This window comes from Vanessa atalanta, chromosome 5 (genome assembly GCF_905147765.1).
Source record: "Vanessa atalanta chromosome 5, ilVanAtal1.2, whole genome shotgun sequence".
Taxonomy (NCBI): domain Eukaryota; kingdom Metazoa; phylum Arthropoda; class Insecta; order Lepidoptera; family Nymphalidae; genus Vanessa; species Vanessa atalanta.
The window spans coordinates 1,561,122-1,579,530 of record NC_061875.1 but is presented as its reverse complement, the minus strand read 5'-3'; the positions used below and the strand labels follow the sequence as shown (position 1 = coordinate 1,579,530).

The window sequence follows — 18,409 nt, the reverse complement described above, 5'->3', positions numbered from 1 at the left end:
CAGACTGCGCGCGCACCGCAGCGGAGAAACTCAAGAGAAAAGTGCCTTCACTCGGCGCGAACGCATTGCCGATTACATCAGTGCTCTCTTTTTGGATAGTTTTATTAAAAAGTAACAAAGGATAATACTTCTTACTAATACATTTTTTTTTATAAAGACGTTAAAGTACTGTTTATTTTATATAACTTCAGGATAAAAAACTGGATTGCCTTAGAACAAAAAACATAAACAATGTAGGTAAAATTTCTGCTATATATACATCCTCCACATCATCCATTGTTAACAGCCGAAACCTGAATTTTGTTAACAAAATAAACCAAAAAAGATAACAATATTCATGACTGTCTTTTATTGATGCTCAATTTAGATCGTAGACAGTATTTTCTGAAAAAATATAAGCAGCTACTTTTAACACTGATAATGTCGCTGTTTGTAGCGATTTTGTTTTATGTTCCGTCTTCATTAGCCGTAAACACATTACGTAAGAGCGGAGAAACGCTGTAAATTAATATAAGCTCCAAATTGTTGTGTAACGACTGTTATTTGTTTGCTTTTTCATTATATAAGTTGCTGGTAATTGTAATACTTAATATTAAGCATACTTAATTCATTTGTTTGAGGTTTACGTCATATGAAATATCACTTTCTAGTTTATTATTTCTAATCTGGTTGGTAGGTCATCTGTATGCCCATCTCCCGTCTTAAGCACGAGCAGAGTAACCCCCAAAAAATATTTTAAGAGACATTTTGTGGCGCCGCTTGACTTAAACTTGATCATTATCAGTGAGGCGTACATTAACGTGCTGCACGTTATTGCACCACCGGGTTTTTGCACCACCTGCACCCTGGATTAAAACAGACCTTCGTCTCAGTTCTATGCACTCATCAGTTATGCTACCGGACCTTGCTTTAGAATTGTTATCTCGGTTTGAAGGGTGAGTGAACCAGCATAAGTACACGAACAAAGTACATACATAACATCTTATTTACAGAAGTTGGTGGCGATGAAGAAATGTTTAGTATTTCTTACAGCTCCGATTGTCTATGGGCGGTGGTGACTTAATAAAGGCCCATTTGCCCATCCGGCAAACTAAGTTTTTTTTATTGCAAATAATTAATTTATTAGTAGTAATATCGTGTAAACGTTACTTTATTAATAGACCTCTACGTGCATAGTATTGCGCAAACTGGTTATCTAAACCGTTTATATCCATACCGCAGTTCCTTCCTTACTACTGTTACATTCCGCTCGACGTAAAAGCATGAAAACAGTAATCAGAGAATATCCATTATTATTTTCCTATAATTTACATCATTTTATATTATAGGGTTCATTTTAAAAATTTAATTTTAATTCTGCATATAAATATTATTTGTACTCTTGCTTTTATAATTTATAGACCTCTTGACCTTGGTAGCGAATTGTATAATTAGGTTGTGTGTATTATAAAGCAGTTCGTCCTAAGCGCCTACTTCTGGTCTGTTCTGGCGGAATAAGCTCACTGAGCTCTCGTGAACACTCTCGGAAGTGCATTCTGTAAAACACAGATAAAGCGGCAACTATGCGTCTATGTTTTAAGTTTTGTAGTATTTTGCTCTCTATTAATTTGTTAGCTCTACAATCCATACCTAAAACATAGAACTAGTAACTGCTCACCTAATTTAACTGCCACCTAAGACTCACCTAATTCAAGCCGCTCTTTGAAGCAATGTTTCATTTGTGGTGTCGAAGTTAAGGATGGTTTTCTCCAGGCCGAGAAGATCAATTTTATATCTAAGAGTTTGTGTTATGTAATCTCGATTGAATGAAGTCTTGGTTCAGCAATATTAAGTGCTATATGGCTAACGTCGTTCGAACTCCTAACACAAAAGTTACGCTTATCCGGAAGACAAGTTATATATACACGTATTAATAACTAGTCACCCGCCTCTACTTTGCATGAGTAAATAAAGACCGTTCTGTACTTACCATCTGAAATAAAATTAAAATTCCAAATTAATCGGATCAGCAGTTTCTTCTTGAATCTGAAAAAAAAACTTGAACTCTACAGATTTGTTACATGCTATTATTAATTTCGCTAAAAAAGTCATCATAATATTGTTATAAAATAATCCAAATATAAATATTTAGAATTACTTTTTTGTAAGCAATTTGAGCATAGTTTAAGTCTTTAGATTAAATAGTGCTAGAATATATAAATTATTTAAAATTAGTATAATTGTCTATGTTTAAATCTCATTTTCTATATATACAACGGCTGTGTTGGCATAGGGTCTATGCCGATCAGCCCCAACGTCCGGGGCTTAAAAGATAGGACGTGGCCCTGGGGCCGCGGACGCGTGAGGTAGGAGCTTCACGTTTTCTTTTTCAGACCTGCCCCAGCCCGTGAGGAGGACGGCAGCCAGGATGTCCTCATGCTACAGTACGCATAAGCGAGGAGTGTGGATGGGGCGAATCACCTTCGTCCTCAGAAAATAACTCCTCCGAGCAACTAGCGGAGCACTGCACGGGAGGTGCCGCGGATGCTTAACATCGACACGATTCCGCATCCTATCCGATGCGTGCCGAGGATCGGATCGCAGTGGTTTTAATGGGTAGAAATCTCATAAATACACAATAATTGTGCGTATCAGGACGCCCATCAGAAGTGTTAACTTAAACTGTTTGAAATACGGCTAGCGCTGTGGGTTAACTTAGGTTAGGTTAGTAATAGTTGGACATCGTTGAGAAAGTCCCAATCGACTGTGGTTTCTCGTGTACCCCAAAAGGAAGCGACGAAGGCGTCGCCTCGGCCTTCCTACGGCCCCGACGTCCGGGACATAAAAGATACAGCGTCATCTTTGGTGCCGTGGACAAATGAGGTGGGGGGCCTTGCGTGTCCTTTTTCAGAAGCCTTGAAGCGGACGGTGACCTTGCGCAACAGTACAGCTCTAGTGAGGATCGTGGTAGGGCGAGGGTGGCAGCGAAATCACATTCACCAGCTAAAGAGCCCCATGAATGGAGCAAAGCATGGGAAGAGCTGCGGGTGCGTTATATCCACACGATCTCGCAGTCTAACCGATCCGTGACGAAGACAGCTATCGCAGTGCTTTTAGTGGGTAAGAACAACATAACATAACCGGAAACTGGGAACTGGTTAACTTTATACAATTTTATATTACGTAAAAAAATTACTAAAAAGGATCTATGCCGAATGACTTTTTAATAATAATTAGTATAATATAGTAGTATTAATATCTATTTAAATAAGACATTAAATATATAATAATAATACAATAGTTCATAGAAGAATTCATGAAGTGATCATAGACAACTGTTACTAGTCTTTATTAATTTACACAAACATTTTTATTACTTCATCTCTTAGTAGTAGTAGCTAGAAATAGCTGCTTCGATAAGTTTATTATAAATAAATGTAAATATTAGGCTCTATAATATTATCCATCTGAACATAATATCTACATTTATAATATAATAAATAAGAAAGTTTGGTTGGATGGATGTTTCTTACTTTCTCACGCCAAAACGACTGAACGGATATGAATGAAATTTGGCATGGTGATAGATTGTAGTCTTGAATAGCACATAGGTTACTTCTATCGTGGAAAGGTGAACCTGACATGCATCCCCCCTCTCAAAGCCGAGCGGATACCAGTATAATTATAACATAAACTGGCTTCGTATGGTAACATCAAATGGGATAAAAAAATGGATACTCTCTCATGGCTGCGTTGCAGTCGGATAAAAAGAAGACGGTGGTTAATGTGTTGTAAACGTTTCCCGTTTGCAGCTGCAGTCGCTGTATGCATCATTGCACAAGCACTTTCACCGCAACTGCTAACGAGAGGTGCTAACGCGTACCGCGCGCGACGGTGACTCATAAATTACGTATTGTTTGTTCAAGTATAAAACAATTGTCTACTCAATATTTACAAAATGACCATTAACTCATATGTCTCAAAGATTTCAGTTCATTCGAAATTTAAATTTTACAATATTAACTAAATAAGTAAACCGACATTGTTTTCCAAAAATAAGTCAGAAGAATATTGTTCCTCCAACCATATTGAAATATAATAATAATTTTACAAGTGGTAATGATTTGTGCAGATCCGCCTTGGTGTCAGTCATTAAACAGTCAGTATAGTGTCAAAAACTGGAATTGCTTATGTTCCGGTTTGAATGGCGTGTGAGCAAGAGTCATTATAGGCCCAAGGATCCATAACATTTTAGATATGGCTCATTCGATATTGTTTCTTTTTTTTATGGCATAGTTTGGCGGACGTGCATATGGGCCACCTGATGGTAAGTGGTCACCACCTCGCAACTTACGTTGGCAACTAAGATGTTATGTCCCTTGTGCCTGTAGTTACACTGGCTTACCTTTGAAGCCGGAACACAACAATACTTTTGTTTGGCGGTAGAATATTTGGTGAGTGGGTGGTACCTACCCAGTCGGGCCAACATATCATAAATGGTTTTGAAAGATCAGCTGCCCTGGTACGTGATTGACTAATCTTGGAGGAATCAAATTTTTCCTCTTTGCAAATGACCCAATAAATATATATTTAAAAAGCGAATTAATTGCTTTTTTTATTGTGTGTTGTAAGTGTTGTCCATTGTCAAAGAAAAATCCTCACAGGCGTAACTTCCAAAACATAGTATTCACATAAAACAATTTTAAGAAAAGGCACATCTGCAATATTTTGTACTGTATTTACTTCTCTCTCATAGCGCGATAGCCATCGGATCCGACCATACGCAGAAACCACGCACCAGGACCAATGACTGTAGGACCTTTCCGAAGTACGAGGACGGATACTTTTACTAAACCTACACTGGATTCGAATTTATCCCGGACAAGCCCGGTACACTAGACACTAACCACTTATTATCTATCATGTTATATCATACGTTCGTCCTGATATTCACGACATTGTAAATAACTCTTTCTTGTATTCAAATACATGAGTCAACTTGAGAGAATTTTAGAAAGTTCAAGGAAAGGTTTCAAAATAAATATTATACAATAAACGGATGTTGAGAATAACGACGGGCGGTGATTATAATAGTAATATTTATAAATTGTGGTTGTCCAATTCTATAAAATTATGGTCACTGTGGAACCCGTTCTATCCTAAATAGTAATTTCGATATTATAGACTTACCTGTTGGATAATTTTATCGACATATATTTTAGACACAACATCAAGATTTAAATCTTGATGTTGTGTCTAAATATGTATATAAAAAATTGTAACAATTAAAGATAAATCTTAATAAGCTTTAAAAAACTATAAATTTCAACTCTAAATTAGTAAAAATCTACATCTCTATTCTATGTCTCTTCCAATTGGAGAAAAGTATCTGTTCAGAAAGAAAAAGCTTTGGTGAGCGTTATCGGTCATTTTAATTTCAAAGTATTTTTTATTATTTTTAAAATGTATCTGTACTTTACTAATAATTCCACTATAATACACAGTATCATAGTAGCAATCATATTAAATGTAAAATTTATAAGTTTTATCATTAAATTTCGCGCTTTCAAATTGTAGCGACATCTACAGTTTCCGTCATAAAGTAATATCAACTCTATTCACGGTAAGCGACATCTAGCCAACGTAAATTTTATTGGTTTACAAGTAGATGGCGTTACAAAGGATGTATAAACGTATTTTCTAAAAATAACACTAGAGTTCGTTTAAAGCGCTATATTTAGTTTTTAGACATTTGACAAAAAAGATGGCAGCGATTGCCGTCTGCTGTCCTACGGATTTATTGCGAAAATGGCGCATTATGTGATATTTTCACAATTTTTATCAATTATAAGTGAAAATTTGTGTAGTGCTGCTATGTGATGTTGTGTTAATTTACATGAATGACAGTGTTACTCGTGTGATAATAAGACTTCGACATTCTTTGGGATATTGGATTACACATAAAATAAAGGTATTTAACTCCTACGCTTAAAATATTATTACTATAGAATAACTAGTAATCTTTATGCATTCGTAATTATGTGATCGGAAACTTATGCTTGGAACCGTTACATAAGATTATGAGCACCATAAAGGCTGGATACTAATATATTAAGAAATTTCGAGTATCGATATGGTATGCAGTTTTAGGGTTCGTGGAATTTATGTACGTGCCTTCTGTTGAATCGAGGCAGGAGTCATGAACGTCGTGAGTTATTGGATGCCTTAGCGAGCTTACATGACATCAGCAGGCGATACCAACTGCTGTAAACATTTGGGTTTATGAATCATCCGACGGCATTATCGTCCCGAAAAAAGTGTATTTTTAACATTTTATTGAAAGCATCGCTCAAGTACTAAATACTCTTACTCAGTAGGTTCTTTTAGTTTTATTATAAACTACCTAATTAAGATTATTTAATTTTGGCTTGAGACAGGAACTTAAGGTTAAGGAAGAATTACAATTTAAGATTTTATGATTTTAATGCAAAGTAGTGATTTTGCTATAAAATTTTATTTTATTATTAATCTAATAACATACTAACTAATCCTTTTTAATCTGTTGCTTTCACAACAGGATAATAATTACAATAGAAAGTTAATTCAAACTTTCAAAACAAATGTCTGTCCTTGGCTATTTGTGCACCAGTTATATTCTTATAATAAAATGGAAACTGGGTCTGTAGTTTTAATTTAAACTTCCTAAATTTCTGAGCATAGATTTCATGACATAGATTTATGACCAGGTCGAAATAATTAAGATCAGTAGTGTAGAAAAAACACAAGACATTCCTTTATGGAGAATTGTTGGAGATAAGCTCTCTACACGGTGAGTTTGTGGATACAAATGAATTCAGCTGAATTTCATCAATCACATGCATGTTTCTTCTGATTCTTCTCTTCAAACTGTACATACATATAGCTACATTTGATTTCAAGACAGATTCCTTTTTTAAAGATCCACAGGTGTTTTTTGTTTCATTGTGAAGTCTCACAACTTAAATTAGTATTATATTGTCTTCGTGTGTGAGAATTTAGGCCAGAAAAGCTTGATAAAATTATATTTATTTTCTGTGCAAATTATTCCCAAAGGTAGTCTAGAAGAATCGGCTGTTTGAATTTTTCTTATGTTATTTATATTCTTTGGATTGTGCACCAAAGCATATTGTATGGTGCTTTATAATGTGCATTTGTACTAAAATTAAATATATATTTAAAAAAATTTGCTACAATGTCAACAAAGCCTTTTACGTATTACTTTATAAATGAAAATAAATGCAAGTACTTAATATACATAATTTCAGATTTGAAACTGAATTAAACTTTTGTTTGTTTTTAAATGAGACGGTTTAATTTTGCCTTTATTATTCTGGCAACACATATTTTGTTACTTTCAATGGTTTATAGAATGATTTGGAGTAACATTCTAAAAAGCTGAATATAATCTTTCAACTGCATTAATGAAAATGTTAAAAGAAAAATAGTTGAAATGAAATTACATGTTTTGAATTGATTGATTTTGAAATTCTGAATGATTTTGGTAAAAGAAGGACATCGTTAATTTATTTATTTATTTATTTATTTATTTTAACAATAAATAAATAAATAAATAAATTTATTAGGGGGGGTGTTTTAATTTCTTGTATTTATCAAATATGTACAACACGCGAGGAAGCGTGGGCGCGATGTATATATACCGGTAATCTGTAGAGTGGTATTCTATTCCTTGCCTAAATATTCTATACAATACAATTTGCGCAACAAATGACGTGAGCAGGAAAGAATTGACATGCAGGCAAGCAGGCTATTTGCTTTGCGTTGAATTGTTAAACAAAAATTTCGAAAAAAAAAATGGCCTACGGCGCAACAGGATGTGTAGCGGCTTCGCCTCGTGTAACAGTCTGTACCTGGCCCCCCTCTACTGCACTGGATGCTCCCTCGCGCTATCATTTTCTTAAAAACACTAAGGGGTAAAACTGAACAAAATGTATTTATTTAATACACATTGTGTATTAGCAAGTACTCTATACAATCCCTAAGTATTGTCTTAATCACGTAGGTAAAGTTATAATGCTAATTTATAATATTTCATACATTACTTACATGTTTTAGGTATTCTATACTTTGCCTAGGTGTTGTATAGAATACCTGAATAATACAAATTGCTGCTAACATATACATTGCGGATGAGAACTGACCATGAGCTTGCTGTATGACTTGATTGAGGAACTACTATTATTGTTGATAACCGTCTTTATTGAAAAAGAATACCTTAAATTCCGCCTGTATAGACTTTGCTAAATACATGTACGTTTAAGTACAAACTCACAAAAAATAATGTGGAAAAATAGAATTGCGAATTAGTTTACAGTATTTACCTAGTAGGTACTTTAGCGCAATATTAACGTGTATTTCTCCATTATTTTTAACAATTGATTAGTACAATAGAGTTACGTAAAGTTATTCTAATTCATTATATTCTAAGCCAACCGAATGGTTCTAAGCCAATGATTTTTAAGAATGACAACAATGTCTTAAGAGAAACATCCAGGTGCGTTTTAGACGAGAATAAATTGTTAAAGTAATATAGTCGTACTATATACCAAATCTTTGAATGGGATTGCCCGAATACGTATATATTAGGCACAGTTTGCGGGTCCAAATCCAAAAAAACACTAGGGAATTTGTATGTGTATTATTTGTCTTTATAAACGAACTCTTGCTCGGCGATGAAGGCAAACATGTGAGGAAAGTTGCATGTGTCGGTTGAACATCTGCCATTCGTATATCCTATTCTATACCTATCCTCTAGTTAGCTATCTCTAAAACAATACGAGTTACTTTTAGCGACAATTTCACCACTTATGAGAGATTTAACCGGCTTGTCGGTGTAGTCGTAAAGACTTGAGTTCCAAGTCGGGCAATAAAACTTACTGGGTTTTTCTGTCACATCGAAAATTTTATTAGAAGTTTGCGGTATAACATTCTGTCCTTGTCCTGCGTCTGATCTCCTAGGTCTAGGTAGTTGGATTATAATAGTGGTGTTATTCTTTTGTCTTATACATATAAACATAAATCTGTTGGGTAATTGTCTATGCAGGTCCTAGGGTTTGACCACCGTAACTGAAATTCAGTCAGGAGGATGTTATAGGTTTTTGATCTTATGAATAGCATATAAGGCCGCATACCTCAAGTTCAACCTACGGGACGATTAAAAGTTCTTATACTTTGCGTTCGAATTCTGGGAGATTAAATAGTCCCGTGCTCGGAAAGCCTGCAAAGCATTGGTATTGCGCCTAAAAGACTTCCGGTCGTGTCAAATTTGCCTTCTCATCGGATTATGCGAGCGAAAGAATAGAAAATGCACTTATATTTGCGCACATACTTGTGCACTAAAATTTATCCACGTGGTCTATGGTATTGCAAGGTAAATAATGAATCTTCTTTTATTTATTAGAATCAATTAATTATAATATCATATTTTTCCGTAAAATACGTTTACCAAAACTTACTTCAAATCGGTTTTAATATATTTTTATCAAAAGCCTCTAACTAATTTCACAAATTGACTATGAGTATTTATTTATTTATTTTACAAGATATTTTTGTGAAGAATGTTGATGTTGAAAGCGTAAGGTTGCCTTTATTTGATTTCCATGTAGAATATATTACTAAAATTTTATTTATTTTAATCAGCGAAATATAATGACTACTTAGTTTCTTGTCGGTTATTCTCATAAGATGGAATCAATATTCCAAAATCGTTGTACGTTTAGGTATCGTAGCATTTAATTTTAATCTTTCGAAACGTTTTTAAAATTTCACAAAAGTACATATAAATAGGTCATTGAACGATACGTATGAGTCATAATTTCGCTTATTTGACGAAATTTTACCCGATTGCTATTGAGACACTGAAAATAAAACAGCAAAATTGTTTGATTACCTAAAATAATGCGAAATTAATTGTTTTTCAATATTCGAACAGCTTAAATATCAAGCAGAGATTTTCAAGTTATTAGGAGACGTGGACTGCACCGAAGTTCCGCTCATCAAGCTGAGCAACCGTTGATTTCCCTAATTTGTGATTATCTCTGCGGCAATGGGTAATAACATAAGAAACTAGTGTCAAATAGATAAATAATATACGTTCAGTCCCAATCCAAGCAGTACGGTTGAATAAGCTTCAGACTTTTGCCCAACAGTGGAATAATTACGCGTTGTCGCTGTTAGTTATTTACTTAAGACAATTTTTATACGTAGGTTGTCAGAATGTTAGCTGAAATTTTGTTTTTTGAAAATACAGAATATAAAAATCGTTTGGCCTTAATTAAGATATATTGTTTTACGTACTCAAAAGTTATGTTTATTATGAATATTAAATTTTTATATGTAAAGTTTTACATGGAAATCTTTATTATAATCTCTGTAATTTCTTAAATCTCTCCTGTTTTTGGACGGGTATTTTTACAACTATTTTGATATACGATCTGTGTCTTAGTGATTAAGCGATTCACCCGTGCTCAAAAACACGTCACCCGTAAAATAAAGTTCAATATTATGGTATTAATAAAGAAATGATTTTCTTCTTTTCTAATAAAGAAATGATTTATATACATTTAAAATTTTAAATACCGATTGTATTTAAAGATTTGTAGGTGAATAACAAACTGCTTTTTAGTTTGGCGTTTTATTAAATTCACTTGATCATGGAAAAAAGGACGTTTGAATGAAAAATATGTATTTGTTCAAAATAATTTAATACATTGTTAATTATTGTATTTCTCTGGCGTCACTGCATATTGTTGATCTCCTTAAAAGGAGTCATTTTAACAATTCCAATAACAATTGACAACAATAATAATAACAAAATGACGATCAGCAAAACAATAACAAATTTTAATCTTAACTAAACAAACAAGAGACAGTAACTAGTCGCGCTTGAAATGTAAGCTGAAAATTTACAAACATTATACATACATAAAAATTTACTTTTTTTTCCAACCGTACCGGTGCGGAGGTGCGAATAGTGTGCAAATAAGATGGTATGAGAACCTTTTATATACTAACATCTTTATTGCATTAGTACGGTTGTCTTAAAAAAGTGCTTAGGATTGGAAATTTGGTAGTTGTAAAATGACATTTAAATATTTATATGAGACAAACAAATCTTTTTTATTAAATTAAAAACACTACAGATTTTTGCATGTATTTCATATTGGTATCCGGGTACACTAAGTTCCCATGTGTTTAATTTGTGTAAGCTCAGGAAAGTGGGAAAAACAGCACGACCAATATATATGTAGCATGTACCGTATGTAATTCGACCACAGATCGCTTGGGAATGTTCTTGGATAACATTCATTGATCTCTCGTAGTTTCCGTGTTGTCGTATCGTTCCTAACACGGGCACATACATATGTCCGATAATATATTCAGTCGATAACATTCGATAACAGCACTTCAAGTATTTTCATTAAATATTTATTGAATAATTGGCCTCTATCCAATAACGCTTCATTTGTTGACTCTTGCTTCAATGCAATTACTTGGTTTTATCACATCTGAAATCAAAAACGTGTTCACGAAAACTGTTAACATTAATTCATTTTAATCGTTGTAATATAACAACATTTTAGGATAGAACGAAGGATAAATGAATATTCACCATGTTTCTGAATTTGAATTATACTACAATAAATATAGCCTCCGTGACGATATTACTTACTCTTTAAAGACAGACACAAATACTAAATATAATTTACAATCTTGATTTAGTGTAAAATGCAATGTTGAGTCAGCAGCATGGAATTATGTTCTATATTCGTTACACTCACTAGTCCAAAGTTCTAGACTATGCCAAATTATAAAGTTTTACGACAAAAATACGTACGTTAGGAACTGCGTCGTCTCATTGTTACGTTATTTTAGCGGGCAGGCACGGGCTAATATTTGCGACATATGTATCGACAATTATCGTACGACTAGTTTTATTTCGTTAGTTTTGAAGTATCTGGGTGTAATCCGTGGCTCGTGATTTTTTTAATGCTATTAAATTAATGTTGAATATTTATTCCATCGATTTTTGTGAGAGAAAATATATGTTGAAGGTGTATTTTAAATTAATTTGTAACGTACTTAATGAAATTTTAGCAGACTTAAAAAAGAAAAAGGTTGGTCGTCATCTTGTCGATTTTGAATGGATTTCAGTGATGATTTTTATTGGATAGTTATACATTAAGGGTGGTCCCGAAAATTAATCATTTGAGCAGTGTGCTTAAGATTCTACGACCCATATTTAATATAAAATCTTCAATACAATTAAAGCGCCATAGCTTGTACATTAGCTTTATAATTTCTCTTCTAATTATAGCCTATAAGAATTATCAGTTCGTATTGAATTGCTTAGAGCTGCTAACTTTGCCTACAAATTACTTTTTACGGATTTTTACTTTTCATTAGAGCACCCAATGAAACGTCTTCGGTAAGAGCGGGAATATTTCCTTTTTATTGTTATTGTTCAGCGTTAGATACGATTAGATTAAATTTTTCTGACGCAAGCTCTTTGACGTTTTTATGCCAAATTAATTATTATTAAAAAAAAAAGAATGTAGCCAATTAAAATAAAGTCTAATACCGCTTTAAATTTCAACCAGAAAATCAGACATAAATAAAATGATATGTACCATTTTAGAAAATCTACATCTTGAATACTGTTTTTGTGTTTCAATTTAAATTAGGTTTATTGCATGTAGTCCGTGTTAGTAGGAATCGTCGGCGAACTAAGTGCGAATAGTTGATTGGAGGTTATTCAACTGGTGAGTGGACAGAAATAGCGCGATCACTCGCGGCATCTCGCGTACCTCTGATGACGCCGCGCTGCCGCCATCGACTTTGGGACAAGCCGTGCTTCCGGGATACAACGGTAGTTCAATATTAAATCATTAACGTTCACGCGACGATTTATTATTATCGCTCCTTAGTCTACCATAGCTTGACAGAGACAGCTTGCTCTTTATTTTCAATCGATTTTCGGAGATATATTCAGCATACTGCGAGAAATGTCATCATTCGTTTAAATTTAGTATATTTCTTCGCAAACGGATGAAATAAAGTAATAAACACGAATGTCGGGCAATATATCCATTTAGAAGTCGAGATTACGCTTCGTCTTCAATGTATCGCCGGTCGGTGGCAAGCGGCGGCGGTTCGGCTGCGGCACTGCCGTTCGGCAGAACGTGATATTTATAGAGGCGCCGAGACGCCGGCCTCACACTATCCCGCATATTAATTGGCTACTTGCGCCGCATTTTTCAGGACGACCGCTCACATGACGCCAATGCCATTGAAAAGGCCACGCGGGCTGATAAACATTGACACTTTTATTGCTAAGCATTTTTTATAGAATATCGAAATTAAAGAAGATCTATTCTTCTTAATGTTGAATGTCGTTTTATGTTCAATATACATAACTGGCTGATCCATGTAATAGTTTGTATTTTTTTTAAGAATATGGTATGTTAATTATTCACAGCGAAATGTCGATCAGAAGGTATTTAACGAAGCTAATTTATGTAGCAATTTTGCATGATGAATTATGCCGAAGCATTCACACTAACGCAATTCATCCGGGTAACCGACCGCCCTACTTCCTCGCAGCGTTTAATTTGTTTTTATTACATTCTGTATAACAACAGAGCTATTTTTCTCAAACGATTCCGGGTAAATATCTTATAAATTAGAATGATTTTATGAAAGTTGAATTATGAGGCTAATTAGCATGAAAAAACCTTAAGACCGTGATATACGATGACATGGTTTGATTTGAGACATTTACAAGTTAGACGATTGTATGTACATTACGCTATCGTTTAAGCGATTAGGATTATTAATAATAATTATGATGTCGAAGACACGAATGAAAAAACCTTGAGTACGGCTTAAAAAAAATATGCTTCGAATAACTGTCACTAGTCAAGTCACGATAAGCCTTTTATAAAAAAATCCTAGCTTTGCTCGATTGATTTGTAAATACCGTTAATCAATCAGTAAGAAATTCCAAATGAAATAACTTATGGAATATTTAGGACAATAAAATAACTAATAATATAATATATATCTATAAAGGATCTTTTTATCATTAATTGCTTTTAAATAATTTGTAAAATAGATATAGTCACCGTTATATAAATTAAATTATACATATTATATTTATATTATACTTATTAATTTAAACACTGTTTTCTCTCTTTCATTCATCATTGATTTGACATTCGAAAGAAGAAGACACAGCATTCCTTAATCCGAATATTACCAGCCACGTGTGGGTATTGAGTTTAATGTATGATAAGAATCGTTTAACAAAGAGTGACAAGGAAAATGAAATAGTCACCACTGACGAAAATAGCAAACAGATTCTTATTGTGTCGGATTCAATGTCAAGCTTCGTAGAAAATGTAGACAATCTCAATAAAAAAATAGTTTTAAGATGTTCTCTCTTTAGGGTTCTGTAAGTAAGGGGAAAATAGAACACTTAATATTTTCTTAAATCAGAGGTTAGGTCTTTAACTATTAGGTACGTTTAATAACAATTTAAAAATGTTCTGTTTTAAATGTTATTTACCGGTATTAAATTTATTCTCATCTGATAACGTTTATTGTTACTAAATTGAGTGTTCTTCGATAAATATAATATTTTTTAAATCGTGTCGACTCGTATGAATAAGTATCCCCCTTCTTTCGTATCGAGACTATTGTAAGATTGTTAGAGGGGCTAGACAAAGTCATTCGACAATTGTCGAAGCGATTTCGAACCTCGCTATCGTCTAAATTATTCAATTCAATGCATCAATTGCTAGTTACATGATAAACATATATATAATATATATATTTATAATAATGTTATTTCCATATACTTTGGTCTACACGGCCACAGAGGATATTTACAGACTTTTCATTAACGTAATGAGAGAGAAAACTATCATTCAATATACTCAAGCGAATATTGTCCAAACTATAACCGATATACTAAAACTTGATAATAAGCAATTTCTTTTATACTCATATGCTTTTGATACTTACGAAAATTGGTTTTATTACTCCATGAAAGATGATACCAAAAGTAGCAACCTGCTAAACATAATAAATATTTTTTTTTTTTTCTAATCCAATTTGAATAAGTTACGAGTTGTATTTAAGATTAATAATACATTTTAGTCTCGTAAATCTCATTTGAAAAGTTTCATATTTTTCAAATTATCGGTTGAAGAATTCATTTTATCAATACTTTTTTATTAAAGTGGTTGCTAAGGCTCGCCCACACTCGAGACCTGGATTTACACTCAGAGGTCAGGCACCTCTTGTTGAAAAATCGATTATAAGGAATTTTGGTTTATCATTCTATATTAACATATAAAACGACGCGAATCAAAAGGATTTCAAGTATTAAAAGGTTTATATCGATGAAAACTTTATTTTGTAGTATTATCAACATTTTAGTTATATATATCAATCATATAATACCATTAGGAACGCTTACAACTCCGTTTGCGTCAGTATCGTTACATAAATTTTTTGCACACAATTCGATCTCGAAGTTACGTAAATCCAGCGCGCCGCGCTTAATAAATGTATTGTAGCTGATAAACAATGCTTTAACACCTGAATAACAATGTATATGTTGTTATATGTATAATTTATACTACGAAAGATTAATTTTATGAAAGTCTTTAGTATACATCATAAACGGCAATTTCTTTTATTATATTATACGTACGAAAGTAACTCCGTCTGTATAGACAGACTGTATGTCCTTCCTTGGACATCAATCTTGCTCTATACCAAATTTCATCAAAATCGATACAGCAGTTTGGCAAATGTATATTTGTATCTATTGCTCTTTCACGGCCAAACTACTGTATCGATTTTGGTGAAATTTGGTATAGAGCAAGATTGATGTCCAAGGAAGGACATACAGCGAACTTTTTATGCCTAGTATAATATATATAGACAACATAGAAAATTTATACTTCGTATTGTATTGTAGACACGCACCAAAAATAATTGTCTACGTGAAACTTCCTCAAATCGGACCGTTCCGAACCATTGTTTTTAGTTCAGCAATACAAATAGATTAGAGAAAATTATATTTCTCAACTTTCTGCTGTCTGCAGACAAATTTTAACACGATTTTATTTAACTTGCAATGTTTGCTAGTTTTTTTTAAGTCATTTCAAGCAAGCCGTATTTGAACGACTTCCTCTTATTCTACCGAGTTGTAATTTTTTATAACTAATTCAGTTTCGATGACAATGCATTTTTATTGTGAGCATGACCCGATTCTACACCCAGGATTGGCTCGAGACGAAGAAACTCCTCAACTATTATCTAACCAAACCAATTGAGCTATTTTATGTTATTGTTATGGTTTAAACGTTATTTTACGTTATATATTAATGTTCCGAGTTATCTAAGTCTCTTCTAGGTACTACTTTATGGTTTATATTTAATGCTTATAAGGTGATTTCGGCCTAAAACGAAGATGTATATTAAAAATCAAAATTAGTTATGTTATTAGCAGCAATCATAGATTTTAAATTATGGTAAAGTTATCAACGAATGTAACTACAATGTATATATCCGATATGTAATAGCGGGCGAGTCATATGAGCGAGTTAATTATAATTAATTTGATACCAGAAACAATCCCGTGGGCCTTCTAACGGTCCATTATGTAAAATGTAGACGGGCCGTTCCGGTTCCGTATGTCCTAATCACTTAACTAATTAAAATGAACATGCAACTAGGTTGTTAGTTATGCTGTCAAACATAACACATCAATTAACGTCCATTTCTCGCGTCGTTACGCAGTAAGTTAAAAAATTACTAAATTGTTAAATCGATTTAAAACTCAAATATTCGTGAATAAAAATAATTATTGCATTTAATCAAAGAATTTCCTATGTACACTTGTAATGTATACACAGCCTGTAACTCTCTAAACATAAAAATGAAAAAATAATATTTAGGTAACTTTATGTTTTATTTAGCGACATAATTAATATAAATATATATAATATGTTGCTGTATAACTCCTTTCGAACTGACTCGAAAAAATCAAAGCCGCTTTTGGTGGAAAAACTTACTGTGGCATAATGTCATCCGATACTAAACGGTTTCCATTACTGCAGACAAGAATAAATGAGTCACACGAATAATAATCAGCGGTAGTTTGTTGGAGTCGAAAGTCCAAGTCAAAATCTTTATTGATGATTTTCAAAAATCTACCAAAGGTTCGGCAAAATACAACAAATCTGAGTTGAACGCAATTCAAAAAATTCTATGCTAAATCCGTTTCAAGTAATTGTGTCACTTTCTTCTTCATAAATTAAGAATATTAGCCAAACCGTATTTCCTAAAAACATATCATGTTAAATAAATTAAATGATATTTTATTTCTGTAATTGTAGTTCCATTGAAAAATTTTGTTATTTTATTAAATCTTAGAACATAAATAAACCAGAACCATTTTTGAAAGCAATGACCTTATTATACATTTCTTTCATCGCGCTAATTCTTCACACGCTGTCTACTAGTGAAAAGTACGTTGCAAAATAAATATTTGTGTGTTTAAATTAGTACGTAGGTACACCGCCCACCCGATTTAACATAGGTGTAATTTTGTCATTAAATATTGTACTTTCACATATGAAGTGGTCATATGCATTGAAAGAAAACTTCGAATTTGAATCAGTTAAAGTTATTGGACTCTTGGTAATAAATGATGTACTTATGTATTAAACTACATTTTTCCCGCGACTTCCGCGTGGTTTTCAATTTTAAAAACGACTCGCGCGTCACCTGTTCTATAATTGTTGTACTAATTCGGAAACCTTGGCGAGCGTGCGCACAACTGACCGAAGATCTATCTCATGCGAACGAATTATATTGGAATACTTATAGGGTAGATTCTCGGCAAGATTTTTTAGCTTCTTCAAATAACAAGTTTGTGCATATAGCGTAAGAACCTTCCGCCCCAGTAGCCCCAATTTCCCAGACCTGTTATTGCGTGGAACATCAAACTTGCTTTAAATAATGAATGTAAGAAAAAGTTAGATAATTTAGACATTTCTTGACATTTGGTATAAAACTAAAATGAACGAAACAATACAAAATAATCACAAAATCAAATATGTTGACAACGAAAATTGACCATAAGACAAATGTATCGAGCTACATACAGTCAACTTTTTAATGAAAATGTATTCTTCAGAATTTTCGTACTTTAGGCGAATATATACGGCAAACTTCCCATTAGGATAACATCTATATTTATAATTATATGCCTGTCTAAATTTCGTAATAAAATTCGATATTTTATTAGAAAAGTAAATGCCAAATATATTATGTAATTAAATTTCGATTAATTAAG

The 18,409-nt window shown here is 33.1% G+C and overlaps 1 protein-coding gene across 10 annotated transcripts in view; it reads left to right on the top strand.

Moving 5' to 3' along the window:
- Positions 1–5,744: 5,744 nt before the first annotated feature.
- The window catches only part of LOC125064133 (NUAK family SNF1-like kinase 1), a 33,105-nt gene continuing 20,440 nt past the window's right edge, over positions 5,745–18,409 (top strand). For all 10 annotated transcript variants that reach the window (XM_047670949.1, XM_047670957.1, XM_047670950.1 and 7 more), the window contains exon 1: positions 5,745–5,950. The gene's annotated coding sequence lies outside the window, so the exon portion shown is untranslated. The remainder of the gene's footprint in view (positions 5,951–18,409) is intronic.